Raw genomic sequence first — 18,616 nt, 5'->3', positions numbered from 1 at the left:
AGGAAGAGGCCAGGCAGGGAGGTCCCTGCCCACCCAGGTCCCCAGGGCCCCGCACCTCCGTGCCACTCGGAGCTCCCTGCTCCCAGTGGTTTCCGGGGAAACCAGCTAACACAATGCAGATGGGCCGTATTTTTGGAAGGGCAGATTCCCCCCGGGCCCTGCTTTCTCTTCCCTCCTTTCTAATGTGTGCACACACAGCCTTCCATCCCGGTGGGGGCTAAACGAAGGGCCCCCACCTTGGAGAACTCTTCCCTTCTAGGACTGTTTTAGTCACCAGCCCCCCTGAACACCCAACTCGATTAAACGCCTTGGCAGCACTGGGGTGTCCCCGCCTTCACCCAGGCCTGTTATGAAACCAGCCTGGAGACCAGCCTCCCCAAGGACGGTGCTATTAAAAGGGCTGAGAGTGGGCAGTGCAGGGACAGATGGCCTGTGATGGAGGGGGTGGTGGGGAAGGGGGCTGGAGAGAAACGTTATAATCCGGGGAACTGGGAATGTCTCAGCCTGTGGAAAACAGAGCCAGCCAGGGCCCAGCAGGTGGTGATGTGGGGCTCTAGATATGTGGGGCTCCAGAACAGAGGCCAGAATGGACATTCCCACAGAGCGGTGGCAGGGAAGTTTCCTCCTAAGGAAGTTATGATTTAAAAAAAAAGCAGCTAGATCATAAGTTATAAGAAAATGAGATTCCTTATCAAATCAACACGTTGAACACCTTAAGCTTACCCAATGTTATATGTCAATTATATCTCAATAAAGCTAGGGAAAAAAAAGAAGGAAAATAAGATTCCTATCAACCTCCTGCAAGGCAGCCTGGGTCAGGTCTACAAGGAGCGAGGTAGCACAGAGCACGGTGGGGTGGGCGACCTCAGGGGTCTGTGATGCAACAGCGAGTGAAGGCGCTTTTCAGTCACTCTTTTTATTTCCCTCCAATGCCTGATTCCCTAAAGGCAACATAGGTCGTTAGAACCAAATGGGGCTGGGATGAATTCCAGCCCTCCGCTTCTCAGTGGTTGGGCTGGAGTCATTGGAACCATGGCCAATGTTTCTTCTGTATCACTCACTGCCTAGCGTTATTTTGAGCAAATCACCAAAAGGATTGCTTATCTGCAAAATGGGAGTGTTAGCCTTCCTCAGTCCACCTCAGATAGCACTGAAGTGCAACAGAGACGATGAATAGAAAAATGCCTTTATTAAATGGAAGCCTTTTGTACCTGACAAAAATAATCTGACGGGTCTTCCTTACCTTCCTCTGACTACTTAAGCAACTCTGGAGTTCTCTTCCTCCTGTCTGCTGTTCGAGGAAGGGCTCATACCTGCGGGCAGGGAGGCCATGCTGACGTTCGCAAGAGAAGGATGGGAAACACGGCCTCCTGGTCTGGGTGACAGAGACACGTGAGCGGCCCCCCCCCCCCCCCCCCCGTGAACATGGGCGGATTCTTTAAGAGGAATTGCATTTCTTTTCAATTACTTCTGGTTGATGATTTGTGCCTCTTTAAGTGAGATTCTATGCTGAGACCTGGGCCACATGAACCCTCAGATTTATTAGGATTAAAAATATAAGTGATGGGGGCCAGCCCAGAGGCGTAGTGGTTAAGTTTGTGCGCTCTGCTTTGGCGATCCAGGGTTCGCAGGTTCGGATCCCAGGCGCACACCGATGCACGGCTTATCAAGCCATGCTGTGGCGGCGTCCCATATAAAGTGGAGGAAGATGGGTACAGATGTTAGCCCAGGGCCAGTCTTCCTCAGCAAAACAATAAATAAATAAGTAATTACTATGGCCATTCCTGAAACTGTTCAATAAGTGCTTCTATCACATTGATCAGCAGTAGTTACATATGCTGTGGAATAAAGCAGTTGTGGCCCGGGAAGCACTGGTCAGACAGTGACAGGGGACGTTTGGAAACAGACTGTGGGGATTTTGGGGTTGTCTCAACCACTAGGGCTCCCACCAGCGTTTAGTGCCCAGAGGCACAGGAGAGAAGGGGTGTATAATGCCAGGACAATGCGGCACAATGAAGAAAAACTCCCCACCTCAAACCCCCGTAGCTGCCCCACTGCAAGAACTGAAGGAGAAGAAAGGCAAGACATAAACGGAGCAGGTCAGTCTATGCAGGAGAAACCATACAGAGGAACAGACCTTGTGGGGCAGGGAGAAACCCCACAAGAGAAAAGAGGCGGGACTGTGGGGCGGCCTGTATTCTTTCAACCACGAGAGTGAGGGGGCCTCTGGCAGGTCATGCTCAAGGTTGTGGTCCGAGGTGCCCTGGGGATGCTGCACCCCTGCAGGTCCCATTATTATGAGAAAAGCCACAGGCAAATGCAATAAGCTACAAGGAACAGCGTCAAACTGGGCCTGGCCAGCCAGCTTCCCCCTGGGGAGGCGTCTGTGCCACAGATAAAGAATGACATGGCGCAGGGCAAGCACGTGATGCGTGTCCAAGCCTGTGCACCCAAACACCCTTCCACCCACACCTCGCCAGCACCGTGGTTTGAAAGGAAGCCCCAGAAACCAGGGACCCCAGAAACCGGGAACTGGACTTCCCACTGCAGTATGAGGGGGATTGGAGCCGTCCAGGCAGCTGGCTCCTCGCGTCACCCTCCCTGTCCCTATCCTGACCTCAGAGGGTGGGGACAGCACTGGGGCTGGGGCTGCGATGGGGACTAAACTTTCCCTCAGTGTCCCCATTTTACAGACGAGAAAAAAAAGGCACAGGCGAGAGTGACAGGTGCAAGTCCCCCTTTGGCAGATCCAAGAAAGGAACCCGGAGCCTATACTCGAAACCCCACTCTCCATGGATTCTGCCTCCCCAGGTAGAGGGCCTGACACAAGGACGCAGGGACATGATTTTTTTCCGGCCCAGCTTCCATTTCTTCTCTCCAGTTACGGCCCCCGATTTATGCCCGACCTGAGGTAGACCAATTCTCCTGCTCTTTCCTCAATTTGAGCCTCTGAATTCCTACCCCACCCACAACCACTGCCACCCTGCCAACACACACACACACATTTGTCCTTCCAGCACATTCCCACTGTGGCATAGGGCAGCCATATATATATATGTATGTATATATGTTTTTAAAATTTATTTTTTGAGGTCACATTGGTTTATAACATTATATAAATTTCAGGTGTACATCATTATATTTTGATTTCTGTGTAGACTATATCATGTTCACCACCCAAAGACTAATTGCCAGTCCAGCCACATCTGGACTCTGACACTCATAGCTAAAGACTCCCACTGACTCAGCAGCACGTTCTACCCACAGGAAGCATGTGCCTTTGTTCATGCTGTTCCCTCTGCCTGGGATGCCTTTCCCCATCATATCCCTACAATAATAATAATAACCAAACAATCATTAGTATTTTCTGCTGACACGATATGTTTTTGTTGAATGAGATGAAATGAATGAATGAATGATTCTTCAGACTGCAAACTACTAAACGACTGATAACATTCAGTGTTGGGGAGGCTGTGGGGAAACAGCACATATTCTCAGAGACTGTTAATTGGATTGCAGTGGGTTCAACTTTATTTGGAGGGTAACTTGGTAGTCTGTAAAAATGCAAATATCTATCAACTCTGCGATTCTGTCTTTAGGTATTTCCCTTGAAGAGAAACGCCCACGTGTGTACTAAGAGGCAGTGGGCAAGGCGCTCGCTGCAGCACTGTTTGGAATAGCAAAAAAAAGTGGAAACAACCCAAATGAACGTCAGAGTGGTTAAATAAACTATGGAACATCTACACGCTGAAGCATCATGCAGCTATTTAAAAAATGAGGTAGCTCCACCCAGACAGATAGGGAAAGCCTTCTAAAACATGCAGTTAAGAGAAAAAGGCATGTCACAGAATAATATGTATAAGTAAGCCCATTTATGTAAAATATACATGCACTGAACAGGCACATTTATTTGCAAATTGGAAAAAAAAAAGGACTTAATGATTCAGGGTAACTGTAACAATGTTTATCTCTAAAAAGGATATTAGTTTGGAAGGGTATAAAAGGAGATTTTTATTCTACATAGCAGATTTTATCAAATCTAAGATACCACTGATTATAACTCACACTAACATTTTACGTACCAATAGAAGAGGAAAAAAAATGCCAATTAAATTAAGACATAATACTTCCTTCTACCTTTTAACTTTTCATTTTGAAATAATTTTAGACTAATCAAAAAATTGAAGAGAAAACAATGCACAGAAATTTCCTACATACCCTTCACTCAGCTTCCCCTAATGTGATCAGGCTACAGAACCATTGTTCGATTAGAGAAACCAGGAAATAAAACACTGATACAAGAATGTTAAGTAATCTACAGACCCCATGTGAATTTCACCAGTTTTCCCAATAACGCCCCATCCAGGATGCCACATTGCATTTAGTTGTTGTGTGGTGTCCTCCAGTGGGGGACAGCTCCTCAGGCTGCCCTTGTCTTTCATGACATTGACACTTTTGAAGAACATTGATCAGTTAAATCTGTAGGATGTCCTCAATTTGGGTTTTTCTGTTGTTTTCTTATGATTAGACCACTGTTATACATTTGGGGCAAGAATACAACAGAAGTGGTCTACTCTTCTCACCGCATCATACCAGGGGGTATGTGATGTCAATCTGGATGTTAACTTGGATGTTAACCTTGATCACTTGATTAAGGTGGTGTCTGCAGGTTTCCCCAGTGTCGAGTTACTATTTTTCCCTTTGTAACTAATAAGTATCTTGTGGGAAGATACTTGGAGACTATGCAAAAATCTGTTTCTCATCATACTTTCGTACCACTAATTTTAGCAACCATTGATGATTCTTGCCTACAATTATTACTGTGGTGTTTGCTTAATGATACTTTTCTTTTTCCATCATCCCATCGACATTTACTAATTGGAATTTTCTTGTAAAAAAAAAGCTGTCCTTTCTCCTCCGTTTACTTATTTATTCAATTATTTATTTACATCAGTATGGACTCACCGATATCTGTTTTATTCTATGGGTTACAATCCACTGCTATCATTATTTATTTCATTGTTCAAATTGTGCCACATTTGGCCACTGGGGGTTCCTTCAAGTTGGCTCTTGGGTCCTTTTACCAGGCATCCATCGTTTTTGGAGTAGTTGTTTATTTTCTAGTCACATATGATGTTCTAAACTCATCTTGTATTTTCTCTGCCTCAGCCCTGGAATCAACCACTTTTCCAAAGAACCCTGGTTCCTTTTATTGGAGAAAGCTGTATAGAAACCAAGATCTGGGCACCGAGTGTGCTCATTGCTACTGGGGTGTCATTGTTCTAGGCCATCTCAGCAGGCAGAGCTGGGAAATGTATGTAAGTGTACTAACACACACACACATTCACACACACAAACACAGTTACTTCTATATCTATCCATCTGTATATGTATCAAAAATCTGGAATTTATACTGATACCTTTAATTCCAATTGAACACCACACAGTTTAGTCTAACTTCCCCCTTTATTTGTAATTTTTTCTGCATGATGAAAAACCTGATTCTCATTACCCATAATATTTTTGCTTATTTGATCATTATACACAAAGTAATTTCTGAACTGCTACTCACATGAGCTCTAATATTGAGAACGTTTTTGTACTTACTTTACCTTTTTTGATACTTTACACTTTTAATCTTAGGCCCAGACGTTTAAAAGCATCTATCACTCTTGTGAATTCTTAAAAAGGAAAATATAAGTGAAATAAATTGTTTCAGGTCTTCCCAAAACTTCTGCATATTCAGGGTCCCATGCCTGTTATTGTTGCTGCCCAGTCCCAGCTCCTCCAACATCAAGAATGTGGGTGGGGCAGCATTTCCCAAGGGTGCTCCCCCACTGTCTCCAGGATTTCCCTCCACACTGCAAATTCTGATGCACATGTGACAGCAATGACAACAGGCCTGATGCCTACCTTGCTGACAGAGACTGTACTTGAGATATTAAAGTATGAAAAAAATGTACATCTTAGAGTTGACATAACATAGCTTTGTTGTAGAATTTTCTTCTATTGAGGCACAGCACCAACACGTGAACTCTGTTTCTGTACACAACATGGTTCCAGGTATGAACACAGACATAATAAACCTCCAATGCCCAGACCAAGGGCAAGGGCACGTGGAACTAGAATCCCAATAACACATTCCATGTGGGCAGCTTCTGTACAGAGCCAGTTTTACCGACCACAAAGTCCAACTGTGGCAGGGATTGTTAATTGTCCCCCAATATCTGTTCTCCCTTCTTCCTTAATAATAGATCCCCAAATTTTAGATGGGCAGGTGGACAACGGGAATAAAGCCTATTTATGACTAGGTGACAACATTCTGCCAGTAAGATGTAAATGGAAGCATGAGACCACATGTTCTTAAAGGGAGGAGACATGCTGTTCTTCAACGCTTCCTCCTTCCTGCTGGCTGGAATTCAGATGTGATGGTGGGAGCTTAAGCAGCCATTTTGGACCCAGAAGCAGGACACTAAAAGCGGCAAAGTGCAACAGAGGAGTCGTCTAGGTACCCGAGAATCATGAAGCCATGATTCTGGATGGCCTATCCCCAGACTCTGTTTATGTAAGAGGGAAATATACTTTTATTTTGTTTAATATCTTGGATTTCTGTCGCATACAGTTGAAGCTAATCTGAATTTGGGGCATTTTTCTTGGAGACCTACCCTACTACGCTGAAGGAACTCAAGGACAAGGGAAAGGCTGGGGCTCGCCCAAGGGTGATGCTAGAGCTGATCCGGAACCCGCGGCTTCTTCTCTCCAGTGGGCAGCACGAGCCATGAAGCCATTCTCTCCATCCTCTCTTCAACAAGCAAGCCAGCCCCTTCCAAACCCCACACAAGCTCACAGCAACTGTATCAACACGGGGCACCATGACCTACATTCCAAAGTTAAAAAGCTCACTTTGACACCTTTTGCCACAAATTCTCAAGTTTCTTTAACACAGGTGCCTCAATTCGGCTGTGTGTCTTTGCCTAATTTGGCGAATTTCCCAGAAACAAAGCTGCACTTGTCTTGGATCTTTGTGCAGGCTTCAAAGGGTAGGCGCAGGCAACCAGCCTCCTCGAGCTCAGGCCCGGCAGTCCGCAGGCCCGTCTGCAGCAGAGAGAGCCCAGGGGGCAGCTTTCTTACTGGGTACTTTTCTCACGGGAAGCCCCCACTCCTCTGAATGGCCTAATGTGTTCGTGTTTTGAGGAACAACATCGACCTGGCAGAGAAGCGCCCACTCTAAGCAACTCCCAGAGTCTTCCTGCTCTGACGACAACGTCTGCAGAAGGGGCCCTGTGTCAGGGCCGCTCAACACCCAGGCCCCACTTCTCATAACAGCACCTGGTTTCCCTTTAATGTCACCCCTGCCCCATTCTCAGTCCAAGTGGTTCAGGCAGGAATGACCACACCCTCCGGGGTGGCCAAGTGGCCCAGGCGTAAGTCATTCACGCACTCCATTCATTCATTCATTCATGCACTCACCATACACTGATTGAACATCTACCACATGCCAGGCACTGTTCTAGGCACTGGAGATAAAATACTGACCATTACAGACAAATAGTCCTACCTCTGTAGAACTTTCTAGAGGGAGGCAATCAACAGATCTAAGTAAACACGTGGTGTGTCAGACGTGCTAATTGCAGAGGAAGCAATGTCCGAGGCAGGGGACAGAGAGTGGGCTGGGGGCCGCAATCTGACTCAGGGTGTAAGAGCGGGAGGGCCTTGTGGGTGTCTGGAACACACTCAGGGCAGAGGGAACAGCAGTGCAAAGGCTGCGAGGCAGGCATCTGCCTGGCGTGTTCCGGCAAACTCGAGGGAGCCAGCGTGGCTGCAGCAGAGTGAGTCGGTGGAGAAGGAGGGGTGAGGACAAAGAGGTGAGAGCAGGAGGCACCAGGTCATGTTTCACCGTCAACGTGGTTAGAAAATTCTGGATTTTCTCTGAGTGAAGTGCCGTGGAGGGTTTTGAGCAGAGTGGGGTGTGATAAGATCTCCATTTTAAAGGCTCCCTCCTCCTGCCCTGTGTAGCATAGACTTAGGGGGTGAGGGCGGAAACAGGGAGACCAGTGGTCTCAACAATTCAGAAGAGGGATGCTGATGGCTGGCCGCACGGTGGCCGGGGGAGGGGGAGGTGGTGAGTCCTCGGGTCCTGGGCACGTTCTGAAGGTAGAGCCAACCAGAGCTGCGGGCGATCAGATGTGGGGGATGAGAGAGAGGGGAGTCAAGGGTGACCCGGGTTTTGTTCTGAGCCACTGGAGGGGTGGATTTGCCATTTACGAGGTGGGAAGACCTTGGGAAGAAGAGGTTGGGGGAAAGTCCGGCGGGTTGATCTGAGACCTGAGGCAGGTGCAGCTGCAAAGGGCAGGTGGATGTAAGAGTCTGCGCTCCAGGGGAGAGGCTGGGGCTGGAGACATCGCCACAGAGATGGAGTCTGAACTCATGAGGCTAGGTGAGGCCAGCTAGGGAGTGAGTGAGGACAGAGAAGACGTCCCAGGACTGAGCCCTAGAGAAAGGAGATGAGGAGAGGGCAGCAAAGTGGAGCGAGAAGCAACAGCCAGCAGGGTGGGGGAGAAGGTGCGAAACCAAGTGCACACAGCACATGGCCCAGTGTCAGAGATGGTCCAGGGACGGACACAGGCTCCCATCAGGACCAGGCCTTTGCCGGAATCCTTGGGGAAGAGAAGCTCTTTGTGGGGTTATCAGGAGGATAGTCTGGGAGCCAACAGCCACCTTGCCATCGTGAGGAAGGGCCAGAGTTAAAACGAAACCAACGCAAAGAACTGAACTGACAGGAGTGGGGGAGAGAGAGACAGAGCCCGATGGCCCCGTGTGGCCCTTTGTAGGTTCACTGTGCTGCATAGACACCCCACATTCCCCTCTTTGCATCAGTCTAAGTTCAGTTTCTGTCACTGGCAACCAAGAGACCTAACATAATGTCTAAGGTCTCTTCTCCTGCATGGTCCAGAGAGGCCGAGTGTTGCCCAGCATCCCGCCATCTGTCTGGCCATCACACACGGGCAGGCAGGCCCAGGTGTGGGGTCAGAGGGCTCATGGGCTTGGAGGCAGGACTTCCCCACCACACTCGAATGGCAACCCCACAGTCCACTCAAGCGGTTCAGGTTTTTTCCAACCCAGGCACTTCTGTCAGATGCATCCAAAGCTGTGATGGTACAAAGCACCCCCAAAACATCTTGGGGCTACAGGCCTTCTGGAGGACCACCTCGGATTACAAGGGACCACCGGGCCACCCCTGACCACTACCCCTCTCCGCCCCATCCCAGTATGCCGAGTTCGCAGCGAATACTCTGGATCTAGCAGGGCTTCGGGAGCAGCGGGCTCGGAGCTCTCACTGTATGGATGAGGACAAGGCGTGTGCAAGGGCTCGGGGTGGGACAGGACAGGGTTCTCCAGGCAACCTGAAGGAGAGCCAACCTGCTTCCCTGCTCCATGCCCAGGACCCAACAGAACATCTCTCCTCCCGAACACCAACGTGGGAAATATCGTTGAAGCCACTTCTGGCATCCGCAAGCCTGGCCCCTAGGAGCAGGCTGTCAGGAAGGTTTCCAATGCACAGAATATGATCCTGGGGGCTGCAAACCTCGGACTCGGCTCTGGAACCCCCCAGTCTGGGGAGAAGACATCCCAGCAATATTCCCTCTGTCCCCTCCAAGGAGGTTGGGGTCCCCTCTCTATCTCACCAGGAGTGCACCTGCCCGCTGCCCCCTCCCAACAGGTGAACTGAAAAAGCATCCAGGTCCTCAAAGGTATTTGTTATGGGGCTTAAGATGTGTGGTCATTCTGGTTGGAGTATGCATTTCATCTGTGGTTTGCAGTTCAAAGCACTTGAGGATTGAGAAAGGGGAGGTGTGCGCAATGAGAGCTTTCCTGTTCTGACGCGAAGACCAGGTGGGGGTGAGGCCGGCGGAAGCTCAGGTCCTGTCAATGCTTGCGCGACGCTCTCTATCCCAGCTGATCCTTACTCAGGACCACCTTGTGGGCTCAGCCCAGCTCAGCCAAGGTCACACAGCCAGGGCTGATCAGAGCCAGGTTTCCAGACCCCACCCAGTGGCCTGTCCACCATCCGGTGGGGCCACCCTCGGCAGAGACTAAAGCACCGAGTCTGACGTGCACACACCCCACACTGGTTTCCTGGGGCTGCTGTAACAAATCACCACAACCTTGGTGGCCTAAAACAAGACACATTTACTGTATCACAGTTCTGGAAGTCAGAAATCCAAAATCAGTTGCACTGGGCAGAAATCAAGGTGTTGGCAGGACCACTCTCCCTCTGGTAGTTCGAGGAGAGAATCTGGTCTCGGGCCTTTTCCAGCTTCTAGAGCCGTGTTCCTCACATTCCTTGACTCAAGGCCCCTTCCTCCATCTTCAAGGCCAGCAGTGAGAAGCATCCTGCTGCAGCCATCACATCCCTTCCTTCTTCTGTGGTCTGTGCGAATCTCCCTCGGCCTCCCTCTTATAAGGATGCATTTGGGGCTCATCTGATACTCCAGGATCATCTCCCCATCTCAAGATCCTTAATCACATCCGCAAAGTCTCTTTTGTCACGTAAGGTAACATTCACAGGTTCTAGGGTAGGATCTGAATATCTTTTGGGGGCCGTTATTCAGCCTAGCTCACATGCACGCACACACACGCACATACCCATGTTCTTGCAGCTTTAACTTTGCCAGAATTGCTCACTTTGCCCACAGCGACGTCCTCCTCCCTCTACTTATGGAAAGCCGACTTCAACCTCCACCTTGAATGACTCCTTCTCCCTCGAGTCTTCAAGAACACACCCTCTCCCCAGCCCGGACTTCAGCTCTTCTTCAGGATGCCCACGGGACTGGTTTCATCAGAACCCCAGCACTTAGCACTTCCCCCTACGCATTTGTTAATTTTTAGTTTTTAAAAATAGAACCTGAATTTCATGTAATACGCATCCACCGAGAAAAATCAGAAAAACAAAAGAGCAAAAGAAGTCAGAATCACATATAATCCTATTAACCAGAGGAAGCCACTGTTAACATTTTTCCTTATATTCTTTCATTCTTTTTCCAATGCTAATCTATATGCTGAAAAAGAATTTTTTTAAAAACAAAAAAACACTGTTTTTAAACATCTTTTGGACTCTGGAGCCAGATATCCTGGTTCAAATTCCAGCCAGACACTTATCATCTGTGTGACCTCTGGCAAGTCACTTAACCTCTCTGTGCCTCAGTTTCTTTATCTGTACAAAGGAGGAAATAATAGCACAGACCTCATAGGGCTGCTATGATGATGAGTTAATGTATAGAAAGCACTTGGGACTGTGCCCGGCACATGGCAAACGCCGTATCAGTGTGAGCTGTCATCACCACTATTATTACGTACGTAAGGGACATCTGTTCAGCTAGATAAACAACGTTTGGCAGCATAATTTGCAGCTGCTTGGGGTTCCCTGGGATGAACGCACTCCTTAACCTCCTCTACTGTTAGCCATTTAGGTTGTTTCCAGTTTTTTTTCCTTCCATAAACAACTACGGGATAAACATCCTTGAACTAACACCTCTGCGCTCATCTTTATTTGTTACTAAAAATTCAACTGCTGAGTCACAGATCATACGTATTTTTAAGCTTTTGATACATCATTGCCAACTTGCCCTTCATAAAAGTTGCCCAGTTGACCCTCCTATGCACAGTGGAACAGCATGCCCATCTCCCCACGCCTCGCCCTCACTGGTGGCCCTGGGCACACTCAATAATTTGCACATCTCTGTCCTCTGTCAGCAGACCACGCCTCCTTACTCATCGATGTGTCCCCACCCCTGCACCCCAGTGAAGCAGTGAAGTTTACTGAAATAGATGAACTGGAAATGAGGATTCAGGATCCTATTTTCGGTTTCCTGGGGTAAATCAATGCCTCAGTTTCCCCCGCATATAAAATGTGGGTCAACACACCTGTCAACAATCAAACACTATTTAAATGTAGTCTATGAAATTGTGTGGGGCCACAGATTCCATGCATTAAAAGGACACCAAAATTCCAGACAGAACGGGCAAAAATGCTGGTTTTTAATCACACATCAAGTATATTTTTAAAAATTTCCCAATTCAATACCGAGGCTCCCAAGGAACCATCTCCAAGCCCCAAATCTGCCATTTTAGAGCTTTCTCTGACTCTGATCCATCTTGGAAACATATTGTCTGAGTACAAACGCACAAAAACCATCACCTTCCTACTTGTGAACAGACTAATGTCCCACTTTCCCACATCACACTAAAAAATAAAAAAGCATCCAGCTAGAAAAGGCAGCAGGAGTCTGTCCTCTGAGGATGGCAGCGAGCTTGTGTGCTGTGTGACAGTGGACCGGGCTCCTCTCACAATGCTAATGGGGTAGGGCCATTATTCCCATGTTACTGACATGGAGACTGAGCCTCAGAGAAGTTAAGAATTTGCTCAGGAGCTGAGAAGAACAGAGGAGACTCTGGAAGTCACATCCTCTGATTCCCAAATCCCTCCCTCCATGCGCCTGCAAGACACTGAGAGAGTCTGGAAAATGCCAGCCATCATAGACATCAGTCACTCATGAAGGCTCCCGGAATGGTCCCTACCACTCCCTTCTTCTCCAGAACAAAAAGACATGCTCAGGCTGGGCATGACAACTCCTGGGCATCCTTCCAGCCCCACATGTCAGGGGCACCTGGCTTTCCCCACCTGGGGTCAGAGCTGTGGATGTCGTCCAGCAGGGCCCAACCCCAGATGGCGTGCCCACCTTGTCCCATATGACGGGAACATGAGGCCTAAGCAAGGTCTCCTACCTCAGGGAGGCCTGGATTGTGCAGAGAACGCAGAGAAGGAACTGGAACATCTCGGAGGAAGGGCAACAGGGACTGGAGCAAAGGGGGGCACCCTTGGGGACACCCCAAGACATTGAGAAGGCAGCTCGGGGACAATGGCCCTACAACTGCCACTTGCTGATCGCCTGCCAGATCCTGCACTCAACATTTAACACTCACTCGCATCTCATTGCCGAAGAACCCAACCAGGCGGGTACCACGACGACCCCATTTCACAGATGAGAAAGTGAAGTGTGGAGCCTGGCCCGAGCCAGGCAGTTAGAACAGCGTGGGACGGCTCAGCGCTCAGGACTCAGGTTTGAAGCCCAGCTCCAAACTGTATTTGGAGTTTGTATGATGTGAGCAAGCGACTGACCTAATGGTAAAATGGGCATGATGATAAAATGCGAGAATATGAAGATTATAAACAGCTAAATAAATACAAGTTTAACAGAAAGGTTCAGTGAAACACTTTCCTAATGCTGATGTGGGGGCAGAGAGTTGGAGACCTCTAAGAAATTATCCTGGAGACACAGCTGATTGGTGGGCTCTGTGAGCCTGGACTCAGTCAACAATTATTGAGCACTTGCTGTATGCCACCACAATGAACCAGCCACCACCCTGTGACCTGCTCATCATCTGACGGGGAAGATGGGTCAAAACCTCACAGCTGCATGGGAGCAGGGATAAAGTGGGCTGCGGACAGACCCAAACTTCCCAGTGGCCAACCAGCCAGGGCAGATGGAGAGCTCCGTTACAGGGACAGCCATGGTCCAGGAACCAGAGCGGAGACAAAGCCGGCGAGGTGCCCACCAGGGCAAGGCCCCAGCACCTGTGTTCTCTCAGTGAGCCTCGCGCCAACTCTCAGAGGGAAGGGTCAACAGTTCCATCTCTAAGATGAGAAAACTGAGGTCAGAGAGGTTAGGCGACCAGTCTGAAATCACACAGCTGGCCGGCAGTGGGGCTGGGATTTGAACCCAGATCCATGGGACAAGGAAGAGATCAGGAAGGGAGTTGGAGAGAGAGCGAAGGCTGTAAAGACCACCAGGCGGCGACAGAGGGATGCATGATCTCCCAGGGCCTCGTGAGAGGTGCAAGGGGACCCTGTGACTGATGACAGTGACTGAGGGAGTCCTGTGTCAGCCTGGCCAGGGGCTTAGAGAGTCTGCCAGAACCAGCTGAGCCTGTCTGATGAGGGAGGAGGGGCTCTGACCCTTGTACCCAGAAGATGAGGGCACACTGTTTCGGAACCCCAAAGCCTGGACCTCCAGTGGAGTTCCCCATACACGCCTCCTGGGAGCATTCCTCCTCCAGGCTCTTCTGGTGCTGGAAGAGGAGAAGGGGAAGGATCCAGGAGTTCCGTCCTGCATGCAGGGCTCTAAACACCGCTGGGGCTGTACAAACTTTCCTCGGGGGAGTAATTAACAAGCTCAACGGCCTGTGCAGTTCCCTTCACAGTCAGGCAGCCCGCCTGCCTCAAGAGAGCTCCACAAGGGAAAGTTGGAAAAGGGATTGGAGGAGCGCCAGCCCAGTGGCTAACTGGGCCCAGAACCGGCACTTCTGAGCACCTGGCCAGAGTGTCCAGGGCTCCAGGAACAGCCCCCACCTTCCCTTCTCTCTGAGCCTGCCAGGAGCTGAGGAGCAGCATTGTTGATTTAACACGGACTCACAGCCTGAAACCTCATTAGACCTCATTCCCTGCCCACCTCTTCCCCTGCCCCTTCCGGGCCCTCCAGCCTCCACATCACTCCTGGTTCAAGCCTCCCACACACCTCAGAGCCTCTGCATATGCCAGTCCCTCTACCCTTCAATCTGTAATGCCGCCCCCCTCTCTAGTAATAGAAATTCTGTCTTCTAGGGTCCAGTTCAAATGCGCCACCACGTGCTCAAACCTCTCTGCTCTCCTCACATCCCGACTCAGACTCCAACCTGTCTCCCGCGTGCACCCCACACTGCTGCCCCCTTCCCTGTCTTGTAACAGGGCTCCTGTGCTCTGTTCTTTTGCAGCAGACGGTAAGGTCCTGGAAGTCAGGGTCCAAACCCTCCCAGGTGCCAGGGGACATTTACCGGGACCCACGTGTCCATCCAGTACACACTGATTGAGGGCCTCCACGCCCAGGCCCTGGCCGGATCCTGACTGTTGCCCTTTCCCAGCCTCCTTCCTCCCGTCTGGGTCTCTCCACAACCTCCGCCCTGGGAAGACCACAGAAGCCGCCTGTGTGATTTGTCCTTTATGCCTGGAAGAGCATCTCCCACCCCCTTCAGATCCCCTCTGTCCCTGTTGTCTCTCTGCCTCCTCTTCCGGGCATAGCTCAGTGTCCTCTGTTGATCTCCAGCCCCAGCACCCTGGATGTGGTTTCCAGCTAGGTGTCTGGCCACTTCTCCAGAGCAGCCCCAGGGCTGAGAGTCCCCCGTCATCAAGGTCCAATCTGGCTTCCCACTTCCCAGGCCACTTGGCCTCTACTCCCAGCAAGAAACTTCTCCTCGGGAGAGGCGCTCAGATGGTCACAGCGAGCAGGAAATAAGAGGCCCACGGCAGGGGTCCTGCCAGGAGCCCAGGGCGCTCCTTGCTTGGGGGACCGAGGGACACTGATTGGAGGGCAGGGGCTCTCAGCTCCCCTCCCCCCTCTGGAACCCGGCTAGTCGGCTAGCCGGAGGGTCCAGGGGGGCCGTTCCCCTGACCCGAGCTCCGGCCGCACGCGCTCTACCCGCCGGGACGCCGGGCACCCGGGACTCAGAGAGCGGAGCCGGGCGAGTCGCGGCCCCAAGTCCTCTCCAGGGGCGGGCTCCGCACAGGAACAGGCAGCGCACAGGCTAGGAATTCGCTGGCATCCGCACCCCCTCCTCCTGCTCGAACCCGAGCCGCCCCAAACCCCGGCCACCGCGCCTGGCTCCCGCTCCAACTCCGAAAGGGGCTGGCGGCGAGGGCCGCGCCGAGGGGCGGCCGCGGGCAGGGCGGCCGCGGGCAGGGCGGGCGGTACCTGTCAGCAGTTCGATCCTGTGTCCCAGCACCTTCATCTCGGCGCCCGGCGCTGCCCGGCTCGGGGCTGCGGCGTCGGGGGAGCGCGCTCGGCCGAGCCGGGGAGAGGAGCGCGGGAGGCGAGGAGCGCAGCAGGAGGAGCAGCCGGGAGGCAGCCGCGATCTCGCCGCCCCCCTTCCAAAACGGTTAAAAAAAAATCCACCAATTGCACGACCGCGCACCCCTAAAAGGCGCCCGCTGCCACCTGGTCGGGGTGAACTCCGGGAGGCGGAGGGAGCGCGCGGGGTGGGTGCGGGCGACACTCGGGGAGGCGGCAGGAGGAGCCCTGCGCCCGGCGCGCGAACAAAGAGGCCCCGGCGCCCCCGGGCGGCGCGGTGGGGGAGGCGCGGGCCGCAGCGGGGCCGTGGCCCTGGGGGTCCCCGCGCCCAGCGGGGGAGGCGAGGAGGGAGAGCCCGGGGGTGGGGGGCAGGGTTGCCGCCCGCGCGTAGGCGAAATATGGCCCCGGCGACCAGGCGCCCGGCTCGCGGGTCTGGGGTCGCAGGGGGAGGCTGCGCCGGGCGGGGGGCTGGTCGCGGTCATCACGGCAGGAGGAGCGGGGAGACGGGCCGCGGGGCCGCGGACTCACCGAGGGCGATGCGAGCGAGACAGACGCGCAGGCGGGGAGCCGGGCCTCGGCGCCGCCGCCGCCAACGCGGGTGCAGGTGCGGCAGCCGGGGGCCCTGGCGGTGCCAACGCTGCCGGGGGCGGGGGCGGGGGACGGCGCGGGGGGCGTGCCCGCGGGGTGTGGCGGCCGTGGGCGCTGCCCGCGGGGCTGGGCGCGGCCTGGACCCGGGGGGCCGTCCCGGGCGCTCATCGGCCTCTTGCCGCGGCGGGAGCGCCGGCTGGGTGGGCGAGCGGGACGCTGCGACCGCCGAGCCCAGCGGAGACACGGGTCGATCCGCACGCTTCTCACCTCCCGCAGGCCCGGAGGAAGGGTCCCCGCCGCTCGGGCTCCGCCGGGTGCCGTGGGAGGCTCCGCCCGCCCCTCCAGTCCCCTTGTTGGCGCGCGGCGTCGGGTGTCCGGGGGAGGGGGCGGCCTCTGCCTCCGGCTTTGTTTGGATTCCCGAGGGGAACCCCAGCGCGGTGGAGACAGCACCCCCTCCCCAGCCCCTGCCCCCGCCTGGGAACCGCCGGGGAAGAGCCCTGGGGGGTCGGGAAGGACCAGGTGCTCAGAGGCCCTTGGGACATCGTCCCCGGTTTTCAGAGCCCAAGGGTTTCCTTGGAGAACTCAAGCGGGAGTGACTGTCTCCAGGCAGAGATGTTCTGGGTCCGCAGGGTCGGCACCCCATCCCCCAAAATTTGGCGAGATCCCTGCTCCCCTCAATTGCTCCTCCATTATCTGAGCGGGAAAGGGAACTGGGAGACCCCTGTCTTCCTCAGGCTCACTCTGGTCTGGCCCAGTAATGTTGTTCTCACCTGTCACCCCAAAAGAGGGAGCGCCGGAGCCCCTGGATGGAGTCCTACTGTAGGGAGAACGGAAATCTGATGACGTGAAAAAATTTACCTGGGCAGGACGGCTCAAGAGGAGGATTCCTGGAGACCCGGGTTCCATTCAGCCTCTGCCGGTCACCTTGGGCGGGGCTCTGCCGCTCCCTGATTCCGGCCTTCTCGGTGCAGAGCGGATGTGTTGGAGCGGGTCACCTGGGATGTCCAGGATGGCAGTGGCATGGGAGGTCAAGAGGATTCTGCAGGCCCCCCGCCGCCCCCACCCCCCACCTGCCCTCCATCTTCTCTTATCTGAGCTGGGTTGTGGTCAGGTCCCAGCTTTCCCTCAGCTCCAGGCTTCCGTGGAAGCTACTTTGGTGTTGAATTAACTGACTCAGGGGATGAGGAAGCTGGTAAGATTTGGTGGCCCCAGACGGTGTGCATGTTCCTGCTGGGGTGCAGTATATAAACTGCATAGGAGGCGGCAAGGGTTCTCCTTACCGCTGTGGGGCTAACCTTGCGGAAATCCCTGCCTCTCAGTTTCCTCATTTGTAAAGGGGATGGGGGGAGGTCAGTGGTGACAGAGTAAGCCTCTATGTCCAAAACATCCAGGAGACTGTGGTTCTATATATACGAGCCTGGAGCCAGTCCTTAAGAGCACAGGCTGGTTCCACAATTTCTCGGCTGTGTGATGTCCAGCAAGTTACTCATCCTCTCTGAGCCTCCGTGTCATATTCTGTGCAATTGGGATGATACTGACCGCAGAGAGCTCCTGTAAGAATTAAATGATGGAACGTAAAGAAAGTGCTTAGTATAGTGCCAGACACATGGTGGAAATATTCAACAAATAGTTGCTATGATTGTTGATGATGGAATTGTTATTATTGCATTAGAAATTCTTTCAGGCTTTCCTGAGTTCTACCCTTTTTCAGTAATTTCAGACCTAGTCATTGAACAAAACTCATTGTTGATGTTCTAGTAACCTAATTCACGAGGTCCAACCTGTTCCGAATTCCTTGGAGGACCAGAGGCCCAGGAGGATGTAAAGGCCTGCCTAACAAGAGCTTTGACACTATGGCATGTGGAATGTCATGGAATGACATTCTGTGTGGAATGCCATCTGCCATGGTCTTGAACTAACGTGGATGATCCACTTGGCTCAGATAATTTATAAACCCCAAGTAAGCATTCAGGTGGGTCGGGTTGAGGATTTGAACCCCTATAAGTTGAGACTTAATAGATGAAGAAGAAATGTGGTGTTAAGAACAACCCCTTCCCATAGGGGCTATTACGTCAAGCACAGGTGCTTAGGGAATAGCCAGGTAGAGGGGCCCTGGCCCTTCTGGAAGAGTCGCTCATGGGGGCAAA

At 52.4% G+C, this 18,616-nt stretch overlaps 1 protein-coding gene across 1 annotated transcript in view; it reads right to left on the bottom strand.

Moving 5' to 3' along the window:
• Nucleotides 1-16,458, bottom strand: part of NDRG4 (NDRG family member 4) — a 40,819-nt gene extending 24,361 nt beyond the window's left edge. The window contains exon 1 of the mRNA XM_058527940.1: nt 16,410-16,458. The gene's annotated coding sequence lies outside the window, so the exon portion shown is untranslated. The remainder of the gene's footprint in view (nt 1-16,409) is intronic.
• Nucleotides 16,459-18,616: the final 2,158 nt, after the last annotated feature.

This window comes from Diceros bicornis, chromosome 32 (assembly GCF_020826845.1).
Source record: "Diceros bicornis minor isolate mBicDic1 chromosome 32, mDicBic1.mat.cur, whole genome shotgun sequence".
In the NCBI taxonomy this organism is placed as follows: Eukaryota; Metazoa; Chordata; class Mammalia; order Perissodactyla; family Rhinocerotidae; genus Diceros; species Diceros bicornis.
Note: the sequence above shows the minus strand (reverse complement) of the source record. Positions and strands in the feature narration are given on the sequence as shown.